This window comes from Lissotriton helveticus, chromosome 1_1 (assembly GCF_964261635.1).
Source record: "Lissotriton helveticus chromosome 1_1, aLisHel1.1, whole genome shotgun sequence".
Classification (NCBI taxonomy): domain Eukaryota; kingdom Metazoa; phylum Chordata; class Amphibia; order Caudata; family Salamandridae; genus Lissotriton; species Lissotriton helveticus.
The window spans coordinates 1847486413-1847513883 of NC_136057.1; positions in this window are offsets into that span (position 1 = coordinate 1847486413).

A 27471-nucleotide genomic window follows, 5' to 3' on the forward strand; every position below is an offset into this window, starting at 1 on the left:
CTCCGCAGCACCTCTGTATCAAGTCACCTATTGAGTGCGTTGGGTCAGTGACAGGTCAGCTATTCAGACAAGTCGGACAATTTCCCTAGGTGAACCCAGGGTAGATATACTGTTTTTGGGACAGGGTACCACCCCCCAAATGTTGCAAAGTGTCAGAATCCCCAATTTCGATTGGTCCTAAGGTAGGATTTGGTTAACACACCAATCAGAACAGACTATTACAAGCCCTACTTAGCATCCTAGGGTGCCGCCTAGCAAGATTGGGGTTCCCACGAGAAGTCGCACGGAATACAATGAAAACTTATACATTTGTTACAACATAGGAACATTTTCTCCATCCTCCTGGGTCAGAGGTAGCGCTCCCAGGAGCCTCTCGACTGTGGCTGCCAGCTGGCTGAGTTCCACGGTCCAAGTTTGTCTCTGGCCTTGCATCTGGAGCATGCGCAGAAAGGACCTTCAAAATGGTTCATGACCCATTTGGACCCCCATTTCCCGTGATACATGAAAAGTAAGCGAAAACAAATTAAAACATAGAAATAAATGCTTGTATTACATGTCATGACTTTGTACTTCAGATTCATCATCAGGAAAATATACTATGCAATTAGACATTAGTAACATATACATGGACACGAGAGCAACTGCACGGGCATCACCACGTTATCACGAAAGCTGCGTATTACTCATGCGCACCCTTTTCCCTCCAGAACTACATTTACGTAGAGTCACGTGAGTGTGACTAACGCATGCGCAAAAGCGAAAAGACAAGCAGCGGCCATTTTTAGGGACACGGATTAATCGTATAAGTAGAACACATAAGCAAGCTTCGCTACCTTTCACGTGTATCCAAAATAAAGATATTAATAATAACGTACGTTTGTTATGAGGTTATGACAAATTGAGGTTCATGAATCGAGCAAGTCGCGATGTGAAATCTTGCTCTATCACCTTTCATTTTATGGAATCACCTTTCATGATATTGTGTGGCCTGTCATGGTGTGGTGTGGTATAGTGTGGTATGGTATGGTATGGTGTGATCTGTCATTTTATAGTATAAACTCGTTTGGTGTTGTGTGCTGTGGTGTGGTATAGCCCATCGTTGTATAATATGGTATAGTCTGCTATTGTGTACCATGGTATGTATGTTATGGTATGTTATAATTTTATTTGTTATGGTATTGCATGGTATATTATGGTTTGGTATGGTATGATGTGGTGTAGTGTACTGTGATGTGGTGTGGTATGGTATGGTATATTATGGTTTGGTATGTTATGATGTGGTGTGGTGAACTGTGATGTGGTGTAGTGTGGGGTGGTATGGTGTGGTTTGGTGTGGTTTGGTCTTTCATTGTATAGTAGGGCATTGTATTGTAATGTATAAGGGTTTGTATGCCATGGTATGGCCTGTCATTGTACAATATGGCGTGGCACGTATGGTATGGTACACTAAGGTACGGGATGGTATGATATGGTGTTGTATGGCATGACATGGCATGCTATGGTCTGTTATTGTATGGCATGATATGCTATGGAATGGTATGGTATGGTAAGGCCTCAGTGAATGCTAAGGTATGGTCCTTCATTGCATAGTACGGTATGGACTGTTCTTGCAAATGTTGTGGTATTGTGTGGCATGGTATGGCCTTTTATTGCATACTATTGTATGACTGTTATTGCATAATATTGTGTAGTAAAGTATGGCCTTTCATTGTATGGTATTGCCTGTCATGGTAAGGTACGACCTGTCATTGTGTGGTATAATATGGTATGCTACAGTATGGTATGGTATCTTATGGTATGGTGTGGTATGGTATGGTATGGTATGGTATGGTATGGTATGGTATGGTATGGTGCAGTCCATTATTGTTTGGTATGGAATGGTATGGTATGGTATGCTATACTCTGTTACGGTTGGGTATGTTATGGCTTGCCCTGTCATGGTATGATATGGCCTGTCTATGTATGGTATGGTTTGGTATGGTACGGCAAGGGCTGTCATTGTATAGTTTGGTATAGTATGATATGGTATGTTATTGTTTGGTATTGTATAGTATAGTATGGGATGGTACAGTACTGTATGGTACTTATGTGATTTGATGTGGTGTAGGTAATCTTTGTATCACATGTTATAGTATGGCCTGTCACTGTATCGTATGTTATGGTGTGGTATGGTATGGCCTGCCATTGTATGGTATGGTGTGGTAAGGTGTGATAAGGTATGGTATGGTATGGTATGTTATGGTATGGTATGGGCATCCATTGTATAGCATAGTATGGGCTAATGTTAGCAATGTGTAGTATGGTATGGCCTTTCATTGTATGGAATGGCCTCTCATGATATTGTGTGGCCTATCATTGTGTGGTAAGGTATGGTACGATACGATACAGTATGGAATGGTAGTGCATGGTATGGCATGGCATGCTATGGTATTGTATGCCCTATAATTGTATAGTATGGAATGCTATAAAATGGTATGGTACAGCCTCTCAGTGATTGGTATGGTATGGTTTGGCCTTTTATTGCATGGTATGGTATGGACTGTTATTGCAAAGTATTGGGTAGTATAGTATGGACTGTCATTGTATGGTATGACCTGTGGTGGTATGGTATGACCTGTCATTGTGTGGTATGATATGGTATGCCATGGTACGGTATGATATGGTATTGTCTGTCGTTTTATTGTATAGTATGGTATGGTTTGGTGTGATGTGGTAAGACCCATCATTGTATAGTATGGTGTGGTCTGTCATTGTATTGAATGGTATGATATGGCACGGTATGGCCTGCCATTGTGTGGTATCTATGGTTTAGTATGCTAAGTTATGTTACGCTACAGTACGGAATAGTATGATATGGTATTGGCTATCATTGTATATTACGGTAATTTATGGTGTGGTGTGGTCAAGCATTATATAGTATGGTATAGTATGGCTTGTCACTTTATCTTATCTTATAGTGTGCTATGGCAGGTTGTGTCATTGTATGGTATGGTATGGTATGGTATGGCTTTCCATTGTATGGTATGGTATGGTATGGTATGGTGTTTTGTGGTATTGCATGCCATTGTATGGTATGGTACGGCCTGCCATTGTATGGTATGGTATGGAATGGTATGGTACAGCCTCACAGTGAATCGTAAGGTATGGTCCGAAATGGTATGGTATAGTATGGTATGGGATGGCCTTTCATTGCATAGTATGGTATGGAATGTTATTGCATAATATTGTGTAGTATAGTAAGGCCTTTCATTGTATAGTATGGCCTATCATGGTATGGTATGGCCTGTCATTGTGTGGTATGGTATGGTATGTTTTGATATGGTAGTAAGAGTTACTTACCTTCTGTAACGTAATATCTGGTAGAGACACAGTCTAGCCGCAGTTTTATTAACTTTTGAACTCTCCCCAAGTGCCAGTCTGGATGTGGAACATTTTCAGCAGTACCTCTGCGCACCGGGGATCAGTGGAGCCATATACGTCCCCACCAGCGCGCGGATGTCAGTTTCGTCTGCGAAACCTTCTGCACTCAAACGCAGCAGAGCCACTACAGAAACTGGTTGTCGAAAATGTGTGCCAAAAAGATCGAAAATCTTAAAATATTCTCAAAGAAGAAACATCAGATAGTATATAAACACTAGACATGGATTGAAAGGAGAACCCCAAAAGTATAATCGAAGCAAGGGCTACGTGAAACCCTGCACTTTGGTGAATAACCATCAAGTAAAGGAAGAAAACCATACACTCTATAGATCATTCATCAATGGTAATAAATGGCAAGGAAATAGCAAAACAAAACATATAAAAACAACACCAAGCTGTATGTTGAATTACACCATTACGTGACATAATGATAGTCCCAACACAAGGTATGATGATATCAAACAAATACTTTTCAAAGAAAGAACAAATACATCAATACTGTCCCCTGGTGTCTAATCCAGTGTGAAAGAGAAAACATCCCCCACCCTACCAACCACATACCTTTGGAAATGGGTGATATAGCACATCTAAGCAAAACCTATGTGGCCAGGCCAAGTGATCTGTTGAGTCCCAAGATAAGTTGAGATAGTGATCACCGGTATATAAAACCAGTACTGAAAAAGGGTATAACCCTTATCTCATAGGTCATTCGCAGAGTGGGGAGGATGGACAGGGAATTAATGAATCTGGTTGCTAGACTGTGTCTCTACCAGATATTATGATACCGAAGGTAAGTAACTTTTATATTTGATAGAGACATTTAGCCGCAGTTTCCTTAACTTTTTAATTAAATGCCATAGCCATAGCACCTTGGAGGAGGGTCTGCAAACTAATCCTACAACATTCTCAAAGACAACCAGTCGATCATGACTAATAACTGACCAAATGTACGTAGGAATAGCAGAACAAGAGCTTAGCTCTTAATAGAATTCATGGTCACTGTCACAGAACATATAGCATCAAACCCGCGCACTCATACAATATAACAATACATAGTGTATATATGATTTGAAGCAAATGGAACCAATCCAACGTTGAAATCTTTTTCTTTCTTTAATTGGTCATCAAACAAAAAACACACTGCCAGCCGACACGTGTTTCATCAGAGAAACAGTGTCCTCCGACTCTTCAGGGCTGGAAATGATACAAAAGATAACCTGAGAACAAGTCATCAAATGACAATGTCTGTAAAGCACATCTTCCCAAATTGTGGAAAGTAAAACATCACCCAACACGTGTGGAAACCAATTAATGCAAAAATACGGTCTAGTGGTTACTAGCGTCCTAGTAACCACTAGACCATGTCAGCTACTAGTGCGCGAGCGAAAGCACAGAGTAGTCTGATATTGTGGCCATACGTCACCACAGAAGTGCGCTCGGTAGTTGTAGTTTGAAATGGTGGCAGAACGTCACCACAGACGTGCGCATTGCAGTAGTGTCTAATAGGTATTATAATACCAGTTCACAGAACATATAAATAATAAACAACCCCTACAGACCCGAGAGAATAGGCCCTTGAATGAAAAAGGGGAAACCACCCCAAACAAACTACCTGTCAGTTAACAGACATTGGGGCACATGCATCAAGGGATTTTGCGATCGCAAACAGTGCGATTCGCAAAAATCACCCGATGCATGAAAGTTTTTGGGATGCGCAATTTCAATAATCACAATTTTTTGCGATTTCCCAAAAGGGTGATTGCATTTAAGGAATCACAATTTGTGATTCCTTAACTGCAATGCTAGAAGCACTTTGAAATAGCGATTTCGCTATTCGGAACCGCAAATTACCAAAAAATAAACTCGTTGGTAATTTGCAAAAACTTTGAAAAATGCACTTAAGTGCATTTTTTAAAGTTTCATGTTACACACACACATGCCCTTGAAGCATATGTGTGCGCAACATGGGTGCACAGTACAATTTCAGGGGTGCTACAGGGTGTCGTTTTGGCACCCTTGCACCCTTGAAATTGCATGTGAAATTTGCGAGTACCTATTTGGTACTTGCAAATGGCGCATGCAATTCCCATTCATTCCTATGGGCCTGTTGGCCCATAGGAATGAATGGGAAGGGATTGCTTAAGCGCGACTCACTATTTGCGAGTCACAATTAAGGAATGTTTAGGGGATCACAATTTTTTTAGCGATTCCTACATGCACAGGCTTTTACGATTCCTTAATAATCGCAATTCAGGAATCGCAAAAGCCTACCTTCATGCATGTGCCCCATTATCCTCTATCCCCAAACGGGAAAGAGAACTCGTTGACCAAAAGAGCTGAGTGCAAGACAAAAGTTATGTAACCGCCTTCTTTACAACAATAAAGAATTATCAGAGAAATAACTGTCCTGATGAAATCCAAAAGTAGGACTCTTAGAACTCATTCCATTATACCAAGGTGATGAACACCAAAAGAAAGATGAACAATAATACCTCCATGGTATAGAGAATTGTGTTAGAACAAATTTACCATGTGAAGATTACATAATGCACTGTAAAGAGACTAAAACAACACTAATACGATTGAATGTAATATTGACATTCATCAATTATGTCCGTTGTAAAAAACTGAATTACTACAAAGGTGTATTACCTGGGGATATGCATAATATATATACAATTGTGTCATAATATACTCTGAGTGGTTTGACAATCTATAGAGCATCACCGGCCCACATTCACTGCAAGACCACAGGTATCTACCTGCATGGCCTTTATTGTCATGGCCCGAAAGTCTGAACATGACTCCGAGCCGTGGGCATGGTCAAAATACCAAGGCAAGCAAAAGAAGAAAAGGAACCCACCTATTAGTGCAGAATCAAAATATTAAATAAGGAAAAAAACGAAACATTAAAAGAAAATAATATATTAACTGAATCTTTGATAGCAACAAGCACATGCAACAACACTTGTGATACAAAACACAATTTGATCATAAGACCGCCTCAAGATGCAACAGCCATGATTTTCCAAGGACTTGCAAAACACGGAGAAAATAGATACATACCCAGAAAGACAGGTAATATATATCCTCCAGACAGATGCAAAAAGCATTGTGGGAGAATAACAAGAAGAGCTTCCTATAAAGCCTAAAAACTCCAAACATAAATTGTATGACCGGAAACTGGTAATAAAACTGCAGCTAGAAGTCTCCATCAGATTGTTTAAGATATTACCTATCACACAGCATAAGATACAGAGTTCACCCCATTATTTTCTAGGAATAAACAAATAAATCACCTATTTCCCTCTAACACGGAGAAGGCAAATAATTTGTGTCTTTCAAAGAATACACCATAAACTCTGAGTTTACTCTCACAATTTTCCCAAAAGTGAAGCACATATAATACAAATGTAGATATGCAGGCCACTCAGAAAGAGAAAACAACCTGCACCATAAAACACAAAGTCTGAGAGGACTTAAATGAAGGATGAAGCACAAGAACATACATTCAAAAGAATACAAAACGAAGGCCCAGAAACCATTAGTGCCTTAATAAATATGCACACTACGAGAGTAGTGAAGACATACTACGTGATTACTCCAACGAGTAAACACCAGAGTGTACGTACATACCAGACCTACCAACATGTCCCTATGAGAGACAACGAAAGGTTGAAACCGTGTGCAATTAAGCATACTGAACTGCTTCAAAGAAGCTTGTGTCATAAACTCTTCCATACAAGAAGATAAATCTCTTGACAATACTCTCTTGAGCACAAATCTACTCCTCAGAGGCCAAGGGACAAAGGGAAACCTCCCTGGGTAATCTAAATCAATCATAAACAAGGAAAGAAATGGTACTGAGAATAAAACATCTGCTCTCGCAGGACACCAAGGGGTCAAACCAACTACGGACATGTAAAATGACCTAACAAAGCTTACACGCCTATAAAAAAGAGAAATAGCTGCATCTCGAATATAAAGACAAGATATCCAGTAACAAACAACAAAAAGCTATAATTCTGAAGACCTCTGTCTGTCACAGAAGCATCTCAATGCTGCATCAGCTTGACTTCCAGAAAGATGCGTACCATCAAATGGCATGTCGGCCAAAGTCAGCTGGACAGCCTCCGAGAAACCCGCAGTTGCCAACCAAGCCTGGCGCCTCAATGCCACTGTCAATAGCGTGACCCACAGAGTCCATAGAGTCCATACCACACCTTATGGTAAATCTAGCAGCTTGCGGACCATCTTTAATTAAATCACTGATCTCCGAGCTGAGGTTATCCGGAAGAGATAGTAACACATTCTGTAGCAAATCCCATAAAGCATGGGAATATCACCCCAGCACACAAGTTGCATTTATGGATCTCAAGGCTGAGCTTGCCGAAGCAAAGATGTGTTTACCACATGCATCCATACTCCACGACTCCTTACCCACTGGAGTTTTAGGAGCAGAATCTACATCCTGTGAAGAAGTCGCAACCTGAGTCACTAATCTACAGGTTTAAGGGTGTCTATGAAGACAAACTGCGTCCCCAGGTGCAGGCAGGTGCCTACCTGCAATATCCCGGTCCACTGAGGTCCCTGACTCAGGCATGGCCCAAGTATCTAATAAAATAACGAAAAGGGCCTCCCCAAATGAAAGAACCGGTTCTTTCCTGTCTGTCACTGAAAAAGGACCTCAATCAAAGGGTCTGTGGACCTTTGCACCGAGGGAAGTGACAAGTTCAAAACTGTAGCCACTTTACTTAGTATATCTGCAAAGAAGCAACTTGCCTCCATAGCAAGTCCAGGGGGGAAAAGCAACCCTGAAGCTGGTGCTGAATCCAGGCCACTGGCCTCTCCCGAAGCAGACAACCAGCTCTCCTCCATCTGAGGCATTTTAATGTATGAAATGGGCTGAAAGATACTTGCTTCAATCGACACAAGCTATCTTTACACAACCTCTTCCTGAGAAGGAATCAAAAACTTCATATTCCCCTCAGTTTGAATAGTCACCTCCACATCCGACGTCATGCGATGCCTACACGGAGGGGAAAGAGTGACTTTGACTGGCGCCACCGATGTCAGCGTCGGAGTCGGCTGATAGAAGTCTGGAGTTGTAGGTTGCCGAAGGACCCTGGACCTGTGCCAAAGTGGTGCCAACTGACATTGACAGGCGCCGCCTCGAATCTAATGGTTCAACCGTCATCAAGGGCAAATCCTTCAATGGCACCTCACTAACCTCCTTGGTGTCTAAAGGTGCTCCAGAGGGTGATGGGGTACCAAAGATGAGGTTCAAGGAATTACAATATTCTTTGATCTGAGCCATCGACACCCTGGCTCCCGGAAACACAAGGAGACATGGTTACGGAGTTGCATATGGCCTTCTCAACTGTCGAACGGGAGGAGCCATGGGAGACAGAGTATCCACACGGTGAAGTCCGAGAATGCCGCAACTTCACCCATTTACCTTTTGACTTTCCCAGAGAACAACGTCCTCCAGAACGGCTTCAACTCCTAAATTGACCCCATAAATGCTCTTCCCTAGATGATGAAGACCGAGGCTGGGAGCCTCTGAGGATCGCGACACAAGCACTGCCATCAATTTCAAATGCTGCTGCTTTAACGACTTCGGTTTCAGTTTCTGGCAGGAGCCACGATCCTTGGCGTTGTGGTGCGCGCCTAAACACCACATACAAATTGAGTGCGGGTCTGTCACCGACATCTGTCAGTTACAAGACCCACAAGGTTTGAAACCTGTAGACATTAGACAAAGGCACTCTGTTCCAACGACACAACGTGTTGAAGCAGGTCAAAAAATCAACCAGAGGAACCGCTTCTCTGAATCTGTGTTACAGTGCAGAAAAAAGAAACTCACATCTGCGGCCGGAGGGGACTAATATGTCTGCACTGACGTCATGACTGGAGTCGACATCATCATGGAGCTATACAACGCCATCCCCCAGCGGGCATAGGTACTGCTGAAAAAATTCTGGATCCAGATTGGTGCCTTGGGACAATTCAAAAGTTAAAGAATCTGCGGCTAGATGTCTTTATCAGATTTGTATTGTATGGTATAGCATGGTATGGTATGGTATGGTCTGTCAATTTATAGTATAGTATTGTATGGTGTGGCATGCTGTGGTGAAGTGTGGTATGGCCCATCATTGTATAGTATGGTATGGTCTGTCATTGTATAGCAAGGTATGATATGGTATGGTATGGCCTGCCATTGTATGGTATCTATGGTATGTTATGTTATGCTACGGTACGGAATAGTATGGTATGGCATGCTATGCTATGGTTGGGTATGGTATGGCTTGCTCTGTCATTGTATGGTATGCTGAGTCATGGCATGGTATGGCATGGCATGACATGGCATGATATAGTAAGGAATGGAATGGTACAGTACGGTAAGGTATGGTATGGTATGGTGTAGCCTGTTATTGTTTGATACGATATGCTATGCTATGGTTGGGTATGGTCTGGCATGCTCTGTCATTGTATGGTATGCTCTGTCTTGGAATGGCATGGTATGGTCACTGTGTAGTATGGTATGGTTTGGTATGTATGGTATGATATGGCATTGTATGATATGGCATGGTATAGTATGGTACCGTTACGGTATGGTATGGTGTGGGCCGTTATTGTTTGATATGTTATGGTATTGTATGGTATTGTATTGGTTATCATTGTATTGCATGGTATAGTATGGTATGGTGGGGTGTGGTGTGGTGTGGTGTGGTGTGCTATGACCAAACATTGCATAGTATGGGATAGTATGGCCTGTCACTGTATCGTATGCTATGGTATGGTATGGTATGAAGGTTGATCATAGGACAAGTGTGTTCCTACAATGGTAGGGAGCACATTGTGTTTCTTAAATAACCCTTGGTGCAGATATTATTAAAAAGGTGTGGAGTGAAGGTGTGTTGTATTAATGTACAAAACCTCCTGTGTGTGTCAACATGTTTCGAAGCGTGCTGCTTCTTCTTCAGGACGGGTACACAGATCCCTACCCTACTCACATGTATGGTGTGACAATGCTAATTCTTCCAGTATTACGTGTAGACCGAGGCTACAAAAAACAAGGGGGGGACACAATGGTCTCAATACTTATAGGTAAAAGAAAATTCCTAATCTGCAATTTGTAGTCTTAGAAGCCAATGGCCTCATGAGCCTGTGAACTAAAGAACCCTGTGCACACTGCATTATTCACCGAAATGCTGCTTCATATGAAAGTCCTCTCGCATCTCCGTCGATGTGCTCCCTACCATAGTAGGAACACACTTGTCCTATGATCAACATTCATTTAATTGCAAATGTCCCTCTTGTGGAACTTTCTGTTTACTATTAATTGTAAGGGGAGGCTGAATCCACCCCAGGTGTTCATGTAGAACACCAACTCTCCACTCCCTCCTTTGTTTTCTTCTATGGTATGGTATGACCTTCCAGTGTATGGTATGGTATGATTTGGTATGGCGTTGCATAGCATGGTAATGTATGATATGGTATGGCCTTTCATTGCTTAGCATTCTATAGCCAAATATTGTATGGATTTAATAAATTAATTTAAAATGTATATAGCACTCGAATGCCCGAGGGCGTCTAGGTGCTGCGGCGGTGGAAAAATGCCATAAAAGATTAGGGCAAGAAATAGCATAGTATTGTTAGTATAGTATGGCCTGTCATTGTATGGTATGGCCAATCATGGTATTGTGTGGCCTGTCATTGTGTGGTATGGTATGATCTGTCATATTATATTATAATATGATATGGTGTGGCATGCTGTGGTGTGCCATGGCCCATGATAGTATAGTATGGTATGGTCTATTTTTGTATAGCATGGTATGATATGATATGGCCTGCCATTGTATGGTATCTATGGTATAGTATGGTATATTGTGCTACCGTACGGAATAGCATGGTATGGTATGGTATGGTATGTTATGGTATGGTATTGTATGGTATGGCACATTATGGGATAGGATGGGATAGTGTGGTCTGTCATTGTATAGATTGATATGCTAGTATATGGTGTGACCTGTGATTGGATAGTTTGTTATATTTGATAGGGTATGTATGTTATGGTAGGGTATGGTTTTGTATTATATAGTATGGTATGGTGTGGCTGGGGTGGGGTAGTTTAATGAGCTATGGTATGGTATGGTATGGATATCGAATATATCATATGCTGTGGTATGATATGGCCTGTCATTGAATAGTATGGTTTTATATGGACTGTTATTGCATAGGATTGTGTAGGAATGGTATGGCCAGTCATTATATGGTATGGCCTGTCATTGTGTGGTATGGCCTTTCATTCTCTGGAATGGAATGCCATAGCATGTCATGGTATGGTATGATATGGTACAGTGTGGTATGGTCTGTCATTGTGTCGTGCAGTATGGTATAGTATGGTGTGATGTGGTGTGTGGTAGTACGGTCAGTCATTGTATAGTATGATGTGACGTGTTTTGCACAGCATGTTATGACATGGTATAGTATGGCCTGGCATGCATGGTATTGCATGGTATGGTATGGTATGGTAGGGTATGGTATGGTATGATATGCTATGGTATGGTATGTTATGATACGGTTTGGTATGGTACAGTATGACGCCGTATGGTCTGGTTTGATTTGTTATGCATGATGTCTTATGGTATGGGCTTTCACTGCATAGCATAGTATGGGCTAATATTGCATAGTATTGTGTAGTAAGGTATGGCCTTTCGTTGGATGTTATGGACTGTCATGATATGGCGTGCTGTCATTGTGTGGTGTGGTGTGGTGTGGTATGGTATGGTATTGTATTGTATTGTATTGTATCGTATGGTGTCATATGGTATGGTCTGCCATTTTTATAGTGTAATATGGTAGGGTGTGGCTTGCTGTGGTGTGGTATGGCCCATCATTATATAATATGGTTTGGTCTGTTATTGTATGCCATTGTATGTATGTTCTGGTATGGTCTAATTGTATTTGGTATTGGATTGTATAATAAGGCCGGCCTTAGGGGTCCTGCGTTGAGCTGGATTCGCTCATTTATTACTGGCCGCACCCAATCCGTGAGACTGGGCCCCTTTACGGCCCCCACTATCCCTACCACCTGTGGAGTCCCTCAGGGCTCCTCCCTGTCACCTTTGCTTTTTAATCTTTACCTACGCCCCCTGCTGTACTCCCTCAGGGATACCAGAGTTACCATCTTCAATTACGCAGATGATTTGCAGCTCATCTTTCCTTTAAACACCGAGGACTCAGTGGTAGTGTTTCAAAACACCATGTCTCACATCCTGAGTTGGATGAGCTGCAATCACCTGAAGCTCAACCCAGGCAAGACTGAGTTGGTCTTGCCTGGGCAGAGTGTACTCAGCTGGAACCCTGGCTTTTGGCCGTCCAGCATGGGAGCCCCCCCATCTAAATCGTCTTCAGTTAAGAGCCTTGGAATCTTCCTTAGCGAAGATCTGTCTCTGAAAAGGCAGGTCAGCGCAGTGGTGTCCTCCAGTCTATTTCAGCTGAAGAAAATTAAGAAAATTGCGCGTTTCTTCTCTTTGGAGGCGCTCACACAGATTGTTATCTCCCTGGTTCTGTCCAGATTGGATTTTTCCAACAGTCTCTATCTTGGGCTCCCGATCGGCGAGTTAAAGCGCCTCCAGTTGATTCAGAATCAGGCAGCCAGACTCATTCTGAATCTACCTAAGAGGCAGTCTGTCAGACTGGGCCTAAAACAACTACATTGGCTGCCTGTTGAGCAACGGGTGGCTTTTAAGACTGGTTGTATTTTATTTAAGTCCTTACAACAAACAGGCCCTCTATTCATCAGAGATCTGTTTAAAAAATATGACCCCCCTAGGAATCTTCGCTCCATGCACAAACATCTTCTGACTGTCCCCACTTATAAAAGGAAGCGTCTTGGAGGCAGCTGCTTTGACCACCTTGCAGCTGCCTTCTGGAATTCCCTTCCTCTTCACCTTAAAATGTGCGGAAACATCCTTAGTTTCAGACACTCCCTCAAAACATGGCTCTTTTCTCAAGCGTTTTGATGAGTACCTTTTTGCTTCCTGTGACTGATGCGTTGTGTCCCTGTCTATAGCGCCATGAAGCCCCCGGGCGAACGAGCGCTTTATAAATACATCTCAATATCAATATCAATATCAATATGGTTTGGTATGGTATGGCATGGTATGATATGCGGTGCTGGGTGTGGTGTGGTATGGTATAGCATGGAATAGTATGGTATGGTATTGTATGGTATATTATGATATTATATGGCAAGGTATGGCCTGGCATTGTGCAATATGGTATGGCATGTACTATACGGTACAGTATGTTACAGTATGGTATGGTATTGTATGGCATGACATGGCATGGTTTGATATGGTAAGGTATGGTATGGCCTTTCATTTCATATTATCGTATGAACTGTTTTTGCAATTCAATTATTTTATATTTTATTTGATATAGACCTCGACTGAGGTAAGAAAAATATACAAACATGATTTAAAAACATTTAGCAGAAAACTCATATCATCAATTTTAAGCATTTATGATGCTGAATCCATTCATCATAGTTTTTAAAACAAATTTAACATAAATCTGTTTAAGAGTTAATACCACTTTGAAACATGTAAAACATATGTTCATCTGGTGATTATTTTTCATGATTTACATAGACCTTCTGGAAAAAATACAATTAGATCTGTTATAAATTGGTCATAAAATCGACTTTTGATATTAAAAGTTTAAAATCTTTAGTACCATCAACTTTAAGACAGCTTTAATTAAATCTTTAAAAATGTGTAGAGTTGACAACAAACAAATTTGTCTGGTGGCAATTTACAGAGAGTGATTATGCTTTGTACAGAAGGAGCATTGTATCGGATTCTAATAGGCCTTATATACCTCCACCTAGCTTCTACTAGAGTAGGATTTGGGCAGAGCGTTAAAACATGAGTTAGATCTTGCAATCCTCCCTTACATAAATCACAGAGCCCTGTTACGTTGTCTGAATTATTCCACTTTGCTGTATGTATATTCAGGGGGAGGATTTCCAACCTCAGTAAGAGAATACAGCAGCGTGTCCTATGGTCTAATAAAAACAATGTATATTTCTCCGGGGAGAGTATTTTAATTAAATACAGTGCTCTACGTCCAGGTCGAAACTTAGTTTAGAGGTCATATTCTCTAAGAAGAGCTTCAGAAGTGCAGGAGTCCAAGTTTCTAAAAGTGCTGCTGTACAGTGGGATAGGCTAAAAGCAATATTAAGGTTTTTGTTAAAAGTGTAACGAGACAGCTCCTCTCTAAAAGTTTCCAATTTTAAAATGTGCCTTAAAGTATCAGAGTTGGCGTGTAGAAGATGGTAAGCCCATCTTATTAGATTTGAAATGGCCCTTGAAAAAATGCTGACTAAGGAGAATTCCAGACGTAATGCTTGGGCCGGTACAGCTTGATTTTTGCATAATATTGTGCAGTATAGTATGGTCTTTCATTATATGATATGGCATGTCATGGTATGCTATGCTATACTATGCCATCCTGTGCTATGCTATGGTATGGTATTGTTTGTCAGTTTATAGTATAGTATGGTATGGAATGGTGTGGTGCTGTGTGGCTCATGATTGTATAGTATGGTATGGTCTATCAGTATATAGCATGCAATGGCATGGTATTGTACGGCCTGCCATTGTATGGTATTTATGGTATAGTATGGTACATTATGTTACAGTTCAGAATGCCATGGTATGGTATGGTATGTTATGATATGGTATGATATGGTATGGTACGGCATAATATGGGATCGGATGAGAGGTATGGTGTGGTCTGTCATTGTATAGTATGCTATGCTAGTGTATGGTGTGACCTGTGATTATATAGTATGGTAAGTTATGGTACAGTATGTATGTAATGATATAGGATGATTTTGTATTGTATGGTATGGTATGGTGTGGGGTCAGGTGGTTTAGTGATCTGTGCTGTAGTATGGTATGGTAAGGTATTTTATGATATGGTATGGTATTGTATGGTACGTCACATTATGGGATAGGATGGTGTGGCCTGTCATTGTATAGTATGGTATGCTACAGTATTGTGTGACCTGTGATTGTATAGTATGTTATGTTATGGTATGGCATGATTTTGTATTGCATGGTATGGTGTGGGGTGGGGTGGGGTGATTTAATGAGGTGTGGTGTGGTATGGTATGGATATGGAATATATCATATGCTGTGGTCTGATATGGCCTGTCATTGCATAGTATAGTGTTATATTGGCTCTTATTGCATAGGATTGTGTAGTAATGGTATGGCCAGTCATGATATTGTATGGCCTGATGTTGTGTGGTATGGCCCTTCATTCTATGGCATGGCATGGCATTGCAGGGCATGGCATGGTTTTGTATTATATGGCATGATATGGTATGGGATGGTATGGTATGGGCTGTCATTGTGTTGTGTAGTATGGTATAATTTGGTGTGATGTGGTGTGGGGTGGTCAGTCATTGTATAGTATGATGTGGCCTGTTTTGCACAGCATGTTATGACATGGTATAGTATGGCCTGCCATGGTCAGGTATGGTATGGTATGGCCAGGTATGGTATGATATGGTATGGTACGGTGCGGTACGGTATGGTGTGGTATGTTTTGCCATTGTGTGGAATGGTATGGCCTTTCACAGCATAGCATGGTATGAACTAATATGACATAGTATTGTGTAGTATGGTATGGCCTTTCATTGTAGAGTGTTGACAGTCTTGGTATGGTGTGGCCTGTCATTGTTTGTGTTGGTGTGGTGTGGTATGGTTTCATATCTTATGGTGTTGTATGGTATGGTCTGACATTTTATAGTATAATATGGTATGGTGCGGTTTGCAGTGGTGTGGTTTGGCCCATCATTGTATAATATGGTATGGTCTGTTATTGTATGCCATTGTTTGTATGTTATGGTGTAGTCTAATTGTGTTTGGTATTGTATGTCGTATTATGGTTTGTTATGATATGGCATGGTATGATGTGGTGTGGAGTAGTGTGCTGTGCTGTGGTGTAGTATGGTATGGCATGTTATAGTATGGTATGGTATGGTATGGTATGGTGTGGTGTGGTGTTGTTTGGTGTGGTCTATCATTGTATAGTATAGTATGGTATTGTATAGTATATTATGGTATTCTAAGGCATGGTATTGCCTGACATTGTGCAATATGGTATGGCACGTACGATATGGTACTGTATGGTATGGTATAGTATGGCCCGTTATTGTATTGCATGGTATGAAATGGAATGGTATGTTGCGGCCTCTCAGTGAATGGTACAGTATGGTTCGGTATGGTATGATATGGTATGGCCTTTCATTGCATAGTACGGTATGGACTGTTATTGCATAATATTGTGTAGTATAGTATGGCCTTTCATTGTATGGTATGGCATGTCATGGTATGGTACGCTATGCTATGCTATGCTATGCTATGGTCTGTATTATTTGCCTTTTTATAGTATATATGTGGTATGGTATGGTGTGGCATGCTGTGGTGTGGTATTGCCCATGTGGGATTGCACAGTATGGTATGGTCTATCATTGTATAGCATGGGATGATATGGTATGGTAAGGGCTGCCATTCTATGGTATCTATGGTATAGTGTGGTAGGTTAAGCTACGGTACTGATTTGCATACTATGTTATGTTAAGGCATGGCACATCATGGGATGGGATGGAATGGGATGGGATGATGCAGCCTGTCATTGTATAGTATGGTATGTTAGTGTATGGTGTGACATGTGATTGCATAGTATGTTATGTTATGATAGGGTACATATGTTATGGTATGGTATCATTTTGTATTGTATGGTGTGGTATGGTGTGGTGTGGTGTGGTGTGGAGTGGGATGGTTTAGTGAGCTGTGGTGTGGAATGGTATGGTATGTATCATATGGTGCAGTATGATATGGCCTGTCATTGCATAGTATGGAGTGGTATGGACTGTTATTGCATAGGATTTTGGAGTAATTGTATGGACAGTCATGCTATGGCATTGTTGTTGTGTGGTGTAGCCTTTCATTTTATGGCATGACATGGCATGGCATGGCATGGCATGGCATGGTATGGTATTATATGGTATGATATTGTATGGGATGGTATGGTATGATGTGGTATGATCCATCATTGTAAAGTATTATGTGACCTGTTTTGCACAGCATGTTATGACATGGTATAGTATTATTTTTGATTGTGTTTACTGCATAATTCTGTTACATTTGATTTATTGTACACTAATGTAATGAATATGAGAATTTAATTTGGATTGTGAATGCAATACTAATGAAAATCAAGCTGTATTGTGATGATTCATTTCTCTAAAAAAAGTGATAAAAAGAATGTACTGAATGCACAATTGGAGAACTTCATTTGTTTGTGCGTGCTAGAGTCCTGGTTACTTTTGTACCAGGCCATTACACAGTTAAACTCAGTGAGCAGGCACTAATCTAGCGCAGCACATATACCGTTTAACATTGAAAAACATTGAGTAAAGGAGTGCAGCACCCGTACACATTCATTGTTTAACATTTACTGCACAATACGGGCACTAGCACCAAAGTAAAAATGTCCTTTGATTCAATTGCCGCAATCACGGACAACAACGCCAATACCAAAGTATATACTTCTGATGAAGCTACTCAAATTTACAAGTTAATAAAGGAAACAAAGACTTTTGATACTCAAGGAGGCTCGGTCACGCAGCAGCTAAAACAACTTGAATATTTAACGAGACGAGAACTAAATCAGCGTCTGCATGCGACCACACTAATACAGTATCACCGTGTAAAAAGAATCCCAAGAGGACTGAGACTGGCTATTCGCCCAATGCTTTACAGACTAAACAATAATCCACAATTTATGGAAAAATGGTTTGAAATCCTAAATAAATGTTCGCTGGATTTAATTCTTTTGTTAATAGAAGAGCTGGCAAAAACCATACGGGATTTAGAAGAAGAAATCTTCAACGTCAAAAAGGAATTGTCCTCTAAAATGGAAGAAGAACCATGGTCAAAATTTCTAGAGGAAATAGAGATAAGGTTAGACAAATACGGCAAAGAACTCCAGGAAACCAAACTGCGCAAATTCAAGCGTGACACGATAGATTATAAGCTTAATGAGGCTTATACTTGGGCGGAGATCTATGCAAAAAGAAGATACACTAATAAGAAACAACCAGCAGCGTCATCTGACGAAAGTGTAGTATCGGATAGCGATGCCAATACTTCTCGACAACCTATTGCCTCACAACATCGTCAAAGACCAAGTTCCCAAATACCGGTAGCTACAGATCAAGCATCTACATCAGATGCTTTTTTAGAGAGAGGTCAACCTTCAACCAAACCACCGGATCTGATGCAATCTCAAATGAGCGACAAAAGACCAGAAGAGGAAAAGGAAAAGGACAAGGAGAAAGAGTTGTCCAAGAAAACAGGTTTACGGAGTCAAACCAAAATCTCATAATCAACATTTCCAAATACACTCTTTCCGAATTTGAAGAAAGACTGTTAAATAAAGGCATATCTTTTGTAAGTACTTACCATACTAATGAACTTTAAACGGAGGTAGCATTCTTCAAATTCATGAGGATCCTATGCCTTAAGCATTTTTTCACAATTTTGAATCCCATTGAAACACCGGACAACTCAGAGACCCAATTCAAACCAAAAAGTAATTATATGGCTCCAGTTTCTCATAAAAGCCTGGATTCATTTGAAACTTTAGTAAAGGTAGACATGAGTAAAATTCAATACAAAAGAAAGGCAAATAACCTAACAAGAGCGGAGCGGAGTGCTCTGTATGATTTGGCAAAGAACAATTCTATTGTAATCCAAAAGGCAGACAAAGGAGGAGGGTTGGTCATAATGGACACAGACTTTTACATGCAAAGGGGCAATGAACATGTTCAGGACACAAACACTTATGCCAAACATGAAAAAGACCCCACGATAGAAATTGTGCAACAACTGGATACAATACTGGAAAAGGCAGAAGAAATGGGATGGATCAATAATACAACTAGACGTTACCTAAGGCAAATTTATCCAAGAAGACCCAGGATTTACTTTCTCCCGAAAGTACACAAGAATTTGACTAATCCTCCCATTAGACCAATAGTGTCTGGGTGTTCATCAGTTTTTGAGAATTTGGGAATATATATTGATGCTCATATGCAACCATTTATACAAAAATGGCCCACATATCTAGAGGATACATCTGATTTTCTAAGGAGTCTCACAACAATCTCAACGGAAGAATGTGCAGAATGGATATTATGTACCATAGACGTGACGTCTCTATACACGTCTATTCCCCATAAGCAGGGAATGGAGGCCATGGAATGGGCCCTTTTGAGAATGGATAAACCTGTTGAACAAAAATACTTGATTCTGGAACTCTTGAAATTCTGCTTGGAGAATAGTTATTTTTCATGGTGTGATGAATACTACACTCAATTAACCGGAACAGCAATGGGATTTCCGGGGGCTTGTATCTATGCCAACATTTTCATGGCTAAATTTGAACTTGATTATATTCTAGAGGACCACACTTGGCAAGAAGGATTGGTGTACTATAAACGGTACATTGACGATGTTTTCATTATCTGGAGAAGATCAAATCTGGAACTTGAGCAGAAAATCAAGACTTTAAATCTAGCTAATCCTCGAATCCAATTTACACATCAGATCAGCACAACATCTATACCATTTCTGGACGTGATGGTAGAAATAGCAGAGAACTCAATAAAAACAAGTCTTTACAAGAAACCAACTGACAAAAATACTGCTTTACTCTATGGAAGTTTTCATCCGGCCACTCTGATTAAAAACCTTCCGACGTCTCAATTCATGAGGATAAAACGAATATCATCCAATGAAGAACAGTGTGAGAAAAGCTTAGAAGAGCAAAAGCAAAAGTATTTGGATAGGGGATATCCCCAAAAACGTTTAGAGGCACAAATTGAAAAAAATAAAGTGATTCCAAGGACTGAGCTTTTGCAAAAGAAACCCAAAATAGCCAATAAGAGAATGGTTTTTGTTTCCAAGTACTCCACAGCATCTAGAGACATAAGACGCATAATACAGAAAAGATGGGAGATCCTTCAAGTGGAAAAAGATTTTGGCACATTGTTTATGGATAAGCCATTGTTTGCTTATAAACGAGCACAAAATATGAGAGAGGTGTTAAACCAATCACATAACAAAGAACGGCAGACTCAACAATACCAAACGTATAAAGGGACAACCAAGTGCTTTAATTGTAAAAATTGTAACAATGCCATACTGGGAAATGTATTATCGCACCCACGTACTGGTGAGAAAATACCATTAAGGCACACAACTAGCTGCAATTCAGAGCACATAGTTTATTCAATCAAATGTCCCTGTGGACTCTTGTACGTCGGCAAAACCGACCGAAAACTAAAGGTACGCTTATCTGAGCATAAGAGCCGGATACGCAACAAGAACTACACCTCCCCATTGGCAAAACCCTGGTCTGATACTGGGCATACAATAGCCCAACTTAAATTTCAAGTCATTGAACTAGTTCCCCAACGATTAGGTCAGGACAATTCTAAGACCCTTCTCCAGAGAGAAGCCTTCTGGATTCGTAAATTGCAAACATTAACCCCGTATGGGCTCAACGATAAAATGGATATGATATGCTTTCTTTAACTCTGATATCACACAAACCCCGAGGGATCCCAATACACAGTGATACGAACACATAACAAATAAAATATATCAATTCATATAATTTCTTCAGGTTAAGTTAAGGTTATTGTGAGTGGAGAGATAATATTCAAACAACTTGTGATGATTTCATATCAAATATGCTTAATCTTTTTTCTTTGCATTTCTATTTTTCTTTTGACACTATTGCTGCTCTCCTCCACCGCTGTCGTTTCATTTTGAGTACACATTGAGGTACATTGCGCTTATTTCATGAAAGTGACCGTTTCGTTCACACTTGTTTGCCTGGTTTTCTTCTCATTCATAGAATCTCACGCTTTTCAACCCGTGATATTTACATATGACGCCCGCTTCTAGTAACAGCGGTGGAAGTCCTCTGTTTATCTCTATACACTTGGTAGCAATTAAGCAACGTGATAAACAAAGAACCTCAGTTCGAAAGTTCAAGCACTACGGAAGACTTTGTTCTTAAGAACATTGCTGTCATGCTAAACGGTAAGCTCTAAGTATAGAGCAGATTAAACTATCGATTCGTAGTAGGAATCTTTCACACACGTGTGTTTCAGCACGTTGTTGAGAAAATTTTATTTTTTCGTTTATAGAGTACAAACTCGACTCTAACTAGGATCGTCTGATTGAAAACCTGCAGGTAAAAACGCTCATTTTTCTTGATGATAGTTTAATTACCTTCACATTTGTCGAATATTTTTGCGGAAGGCTAAACGGTCTTACCTGTCTGGTTTTTCCTAATTTCACAGGACATTTGGTTCGGTTACATCTTTGTTCAGGTGAGCATGAAAACATGCTTCTATAAACCTTATGTGTAATTTCCTGTTTAGGTTTGTTTAAATTTAATTATGAACTCAGAGCGCACGTTTCTTTTATTTTTCGGTTTGTGTCCCTAGCGCAACTTCAGGTAAACGAATTCACGTTTTATAGCCCTGGTATTTAGATAAGATTTGACAACAGTCTAGTGAATCCCCCTTTTATTCTCATTGCAGCCGCATGATATGTTTACATTACCTTTTCTCGGTCGATAATCTCAGAAACGCGGTAAGCGTTCTATTATGTTTCAGCATTTAAAACCCACATCTCCTTGTTAAGCGTCAAAAGTAACTGAAATTTCCTTTTCTCTTTTTTCTGTTTCTTCTCTTCTTCTTTCCTTTTCATTACAGACCCCTGACGAAGGGGCTGCTTGCCCCGAAATGCATTGGGTTTTTTAGTTTTGATTGTGTTTACTGCATAATTCTGTTACATTTGATTTATTGTACACTAATGTAATGAATATGTGAATTTAATTTGGATTGTGAATGCAATACTAATGAAAATCAAGCTGTATTGTGATGATTCATTTCTCTAAAAAAAGTGATAAAAAGAATGTACTGAATGCACAATTGGAGAACTTCATTTGTTTGTGCGTGCTAGAGTCCTGGTTACTTTTGTACCAGGCCATTACACAGTTAAACTCAGTGAGCAGGCACTAATCTAGCGCAGCACATATACCGTTTAACATTGAAAAACATTGAGTAAAGGAGTGCAGCACCCGTACACATTCATGGTATAGTATAGCCTGCCATAGTATGATGTAGTATGGCATGGCATTCTGTTGTGTGGTATGGTATGGTACTGTAAGCCCTTCTATTGGGTGGTATGATTTAGTATGGTATGGTGAGGTCCGTTAACGAATGGTATGTTATGGTATGGCATGGCACACTGTATAGATCGGTATCGAATTGTATGATATGGTATGATATGATATGGTATGGTATGATATGGTATGGAATGGCATGGTATGGTATGTTATGGTATAATATGATATGGTATGGTAACCTATTTTATAGTATGGTATGCTCTGGTATGTATGTTGTGGCCTGCATTGTATTTTATACCATGGGTTGGCATGGTAAATTCCATACCATACCAACCTATACCATAATATGTTATGGTATGGTATGTTATAGGATGGTATGGTATGGTATGTTGCAGCCTGCATTGTATTTTATAGCATGGGTTGGTATGGTATGGTATTGCATGGTATGGCATTGTATGGTATCGAGTGGTATAGACTGTTATTGCATATAATTGTGTAGCAATGGTCTGGCTAGTCATGATATGGCATGGCATGGCAGTGCATGGTATGGCATGGAATGGTATGATATGGCATGGTATAGTATTTTATGGTATAGTATGGTATGGTATAATCTTTCATTGCGTCATTTAGTATGGTCCGTCATTGTATAGTATGATGTGACCTGTTTTGCACCACATGGTATGACATGGTATAGTGTGGGTTTCCATGGTATGGTATAGTATGGCATGGCATGGCATGGCATGGCATAGGCATGGTGTGGTATGGTATTGTATGCCCTGTTATTGGGTAGTATGATATAGTATGGTATGGTATGGTGAGGTACGTAATGGAATGGTATTTTATGGTATGGCATGGGACACTGTATTGTATACTATGGTATGGTATGGTATGTATGGCATGGTATGATATGGTATGGTATGGAATGGCATGGTATGGTATGGCATAATATGCAATGGTATGCCCTGTTATTGGATGGTATGATTAGGTATGTGATTGTAAGGTATGGCATAGAATGTTTTGCTATGATATGGCAGTGTGTGCTGTATAGTATGGAATGTTATATTATGGTATGTTATGGTAGGTTATGCTATGCTATGCAATACTATGCTATAATCCGGTTTGGTATAGTATGGAAAGTTATTCATATGGTATTGGTATGGTATGGAATGGAATGTATGGTATGGCATAGTATAGTATGGTATGGCATAGTATGTAATGCTGTGCTATGGTATGAAAATATATTGATATGGTATTGGTATGGTATGATATGGTATGGTATGTATGGTATGGTATGGTATGGCATGGTATGTTTGGCATGGTATAGTATAGTATTTCCTCTCATTGTATAGTATAATATTTTGTGGCCTGTCATTGTAGAGTATGGTATGGTATAAGGTGGTAGGGTATGTTATGGTGTTGTATGGTATGGTATGGTGGTATGGTATGGTATGGTGTGATTGTGTAGCAATATATTATTTGGCAAGGTATAACCTGTCATTATATAGTTTGGTGTGGTATGGTACAGTATGAATTGGCAATGCAGAGTATGATTGGTATTGTATTCTATGTGATGGCAGAGTATGCTATGGTGTGAAGTGGTGTGCTATGGTATGAAATCATATGCTCTGTTATTGGATGGTATGGTATGGTATGGTACTACACGTTATGGTATATTATGGTATGGCAGGGCACTATACGGTATGGTATGGCACGGTATGCTGTGGTATTGTGTTGTATGGTATTAACTCATTTATAGATTTATATTGTATGGCTTGTCACTGTATGGTATGTTATGGTATATTATGACACATCATGGTATAGTATTGTGAGAAAACAGGATTTTTGGAGGTTCCCTCCATACTTTTTTCTCCAATGCTGATGTTTTTTGCTCTGAAAGTTCACTGAAGTCTGCTAACCAGGCCCCAGTGTCAGTGCTCTTCTCCTAAAATACAATGCTTGTGAATTGGTAAACCCAATTGGCAAAGATTTTAACCTCCTTATAGGTCCCTGGTAAGTTCTGCCAGTCATACCCAGGACATCGGAGTTAAAGGGGTCCCCAGGGCCAGCAGCACTAATTGTGCCACCCTGAGTGACCCAAGAAAAAAGATTACCATAGGCCCACCATTGCAGTCTGCGTGAGCAGTGCAAACTGCTCAAACTAGACTTTGCCCTCACAGTGAGTGACAAGGTGACAGCACAATTTTTAATGTATGTCAATCACTACTAAAGTAGGCCACCTGAGCCCAAGAAGCAGGGTGCATTATATTATGTGATGGCATATAAGTGCAAGCTTATATGTCCCTATAGTTGCCTCTTTCTATTATGGTCTACTATATGTGTTCAGGGGGCTATAGGATACCATGGGCTGGCACATTGACATTCACAGGTTGCCAGCTCTATTATGGTCCCACTGAAAAGTGTCATGTTTGGTATCAAACAACTTGTCTCATCAAACCTGACTTTTTCCCAAAGTCTGATTTAATATGGCATGCACTCAGTTGGCTTCTTTAGAGGTTGCCCATCTGGTTGCCCCATCCTTTCCTGTGCCCTGGCTGACAGCCTGCAGCTGCTGCTGCCAAGACACAAATCTTATCCCTGCCAGAAGGTGTGAACACTCCCAGGAGTCAGAAACAAAGGCCTGCCTGGGCAGGATTTGTCACCTCCCTCCCTGAAGGGATGGATATTAAAGTTGCACATGGAGGCGGTGAGCTTCGAAGCTCCATCGCCTCTGATATGCAACCAGGCTTCCCCCAGAGGAGGAAAAAGCCATCCCCTTGCCCCAGAAACATTTGCAACCTGGACAGGTGGAAATATTATATAGCCAGGAGGCGTACACTCCCAGAAGGTTAGCCATACGCCTAAGATGGGCTACCTTGTGTATACAGCAGAAGAAGGGTTCTACCATCTACCAAGTGGCAGAATAGAGGCTTCAAGTAGAAAATAGGCCACACTCCCCAGGAAGTTGTCACCTATGGGACAGATTAACCTCCGGGACTATTAGCCCCAGAGGTTAATCCTTTGAGAGCAGAACCCCAGATGTGATCGGCTTACAACAAAGGACAAAGAAGAGACCTGCACAAAGCAGAGTCGCGATAAACAGCACCTGCGGTAGCCACCCTGTAACTGGATGGCTGCAACTCGTGCTGTACCAGAGACTAGTTAAAAGGAAAGATGACCCCCTCTGAGACCAAAGGCAATTCCAGAAGTCCCTTGTACTAAAGGTACTAGTCCCCTGCAGCCCGTAGGTAAAGCACACTCCTGGAACCAAAGCATCACTGGCCATCGGACCCTCCGCGGTATTGCCCAAAAGTAAATGGTCTAGTGCATTGTGGGAAAAGTAGTCCTGACCTCCAGCAAGCTTAAGGTGGCTACTCTTTTGCCCTGGACTCATTGACGTCGAAATAACCAAAGGCTCAGTTTGCTGTTACCAAGGCTTGTTGTGACTAGTCAGTGTAGGAAACTGGAATTTTGTTGCAGTTATCTCCCCACTTTTTACCCCCATTAGAACTACTAGGAGCTGGTTTTCGACTCTAGCCACTTTCCAACACCAGGGGTCAGTAGCCCTTTGGCTACCGTACGCTCCCCTTAACACCCATAAAGTGAGTATTTATGTGGCTCCCTGACACAAGGAAAACAAATTTGACTGCCTGAAAGAAGAAAGACAAAGAAGAGCCAAAGACGAGAGAACTGTGGACTAGTTGTGGACTTTGTCGTCAAACCCTGCATGTCTGCTCTTGTCCCAAAAAATGCAAAGACCTGACTCGTCCTGCTGCTGTGCATCTAACCCAGAGTCTTGGGGATCGACCAGCACTTCGCCAACCAGTCAGCATCTCCCTTGAAGCGTAGGAGCCACTTCGTGCAGCCTGCAGGCACCAACCGCAAAGTCCAGTGCACCGATCTGCTAACCACCGGGACCACCGACATAGCAGCAACCCAGGAGAATGTTCCTAAGGCTCCCTGAGGTTAGTCCTGCCTCTCCAGCAAGTTTCAAGATTTTAGACCCTCTAAGAGCCCTCCAGCACCAATACGCGGGGTACCAGAGCCCTTGCAGCAGCCAAGGCTTGTTCAGTGTCCAGCCCTGACACCAACACTACTAAGACAAACCTACCTACATGTGATATCAGCATCTGAGAGGCCATTTTTGAGAGGTGCCCTGTTGTCCTGTTTTGTCGCCATCTCCAGGTAGATCTAAAAGGTGACAGCCTCCAAATCAAGCAACCCGCCAGAAACAAAACCCTCTGCACCCGAGCCCCACAGCCTGAGTTCAAGCCTACCGATGGGGCCACCCTTGTTTCAGAGAACATCAAGAGCCAAGTCCCCCTTTGGGTTCTGCCAGACTGGTCCCCAGTCCCCTTTTGGAGCCTTTTTCTTGTTTCAATTTTCCCATTGACTTCAGCAGTAGCATTCGAGGCTACACTTGTGACCAGCACCTCTGCACCCGGACACACCAAGGCAGGTAAATCAAAACTGCTTAGTTTTCTAAGGACATTGGCCCCTACTTGACTTAAGTCCAGAAGAATAACCCTGTGACTGAAATGCAAGCATACCTATGGTATGTTTCGACTATTGCCGCGTTCTAGGCTCATGCCTCAAATCTGACAGCTGTATTTTCTGTGTTTTCTAAAATCGCTAACTCAAAAAAGTGGTCACCTGATCTCAAAGTTCTTGGTGTTTAAAGTAATATATTTCAAAACTGGTCTCGGATTTTCTTATTGAGCGTGTGCCTCATCTATTGATTCTGTGTGTGCAACAAAT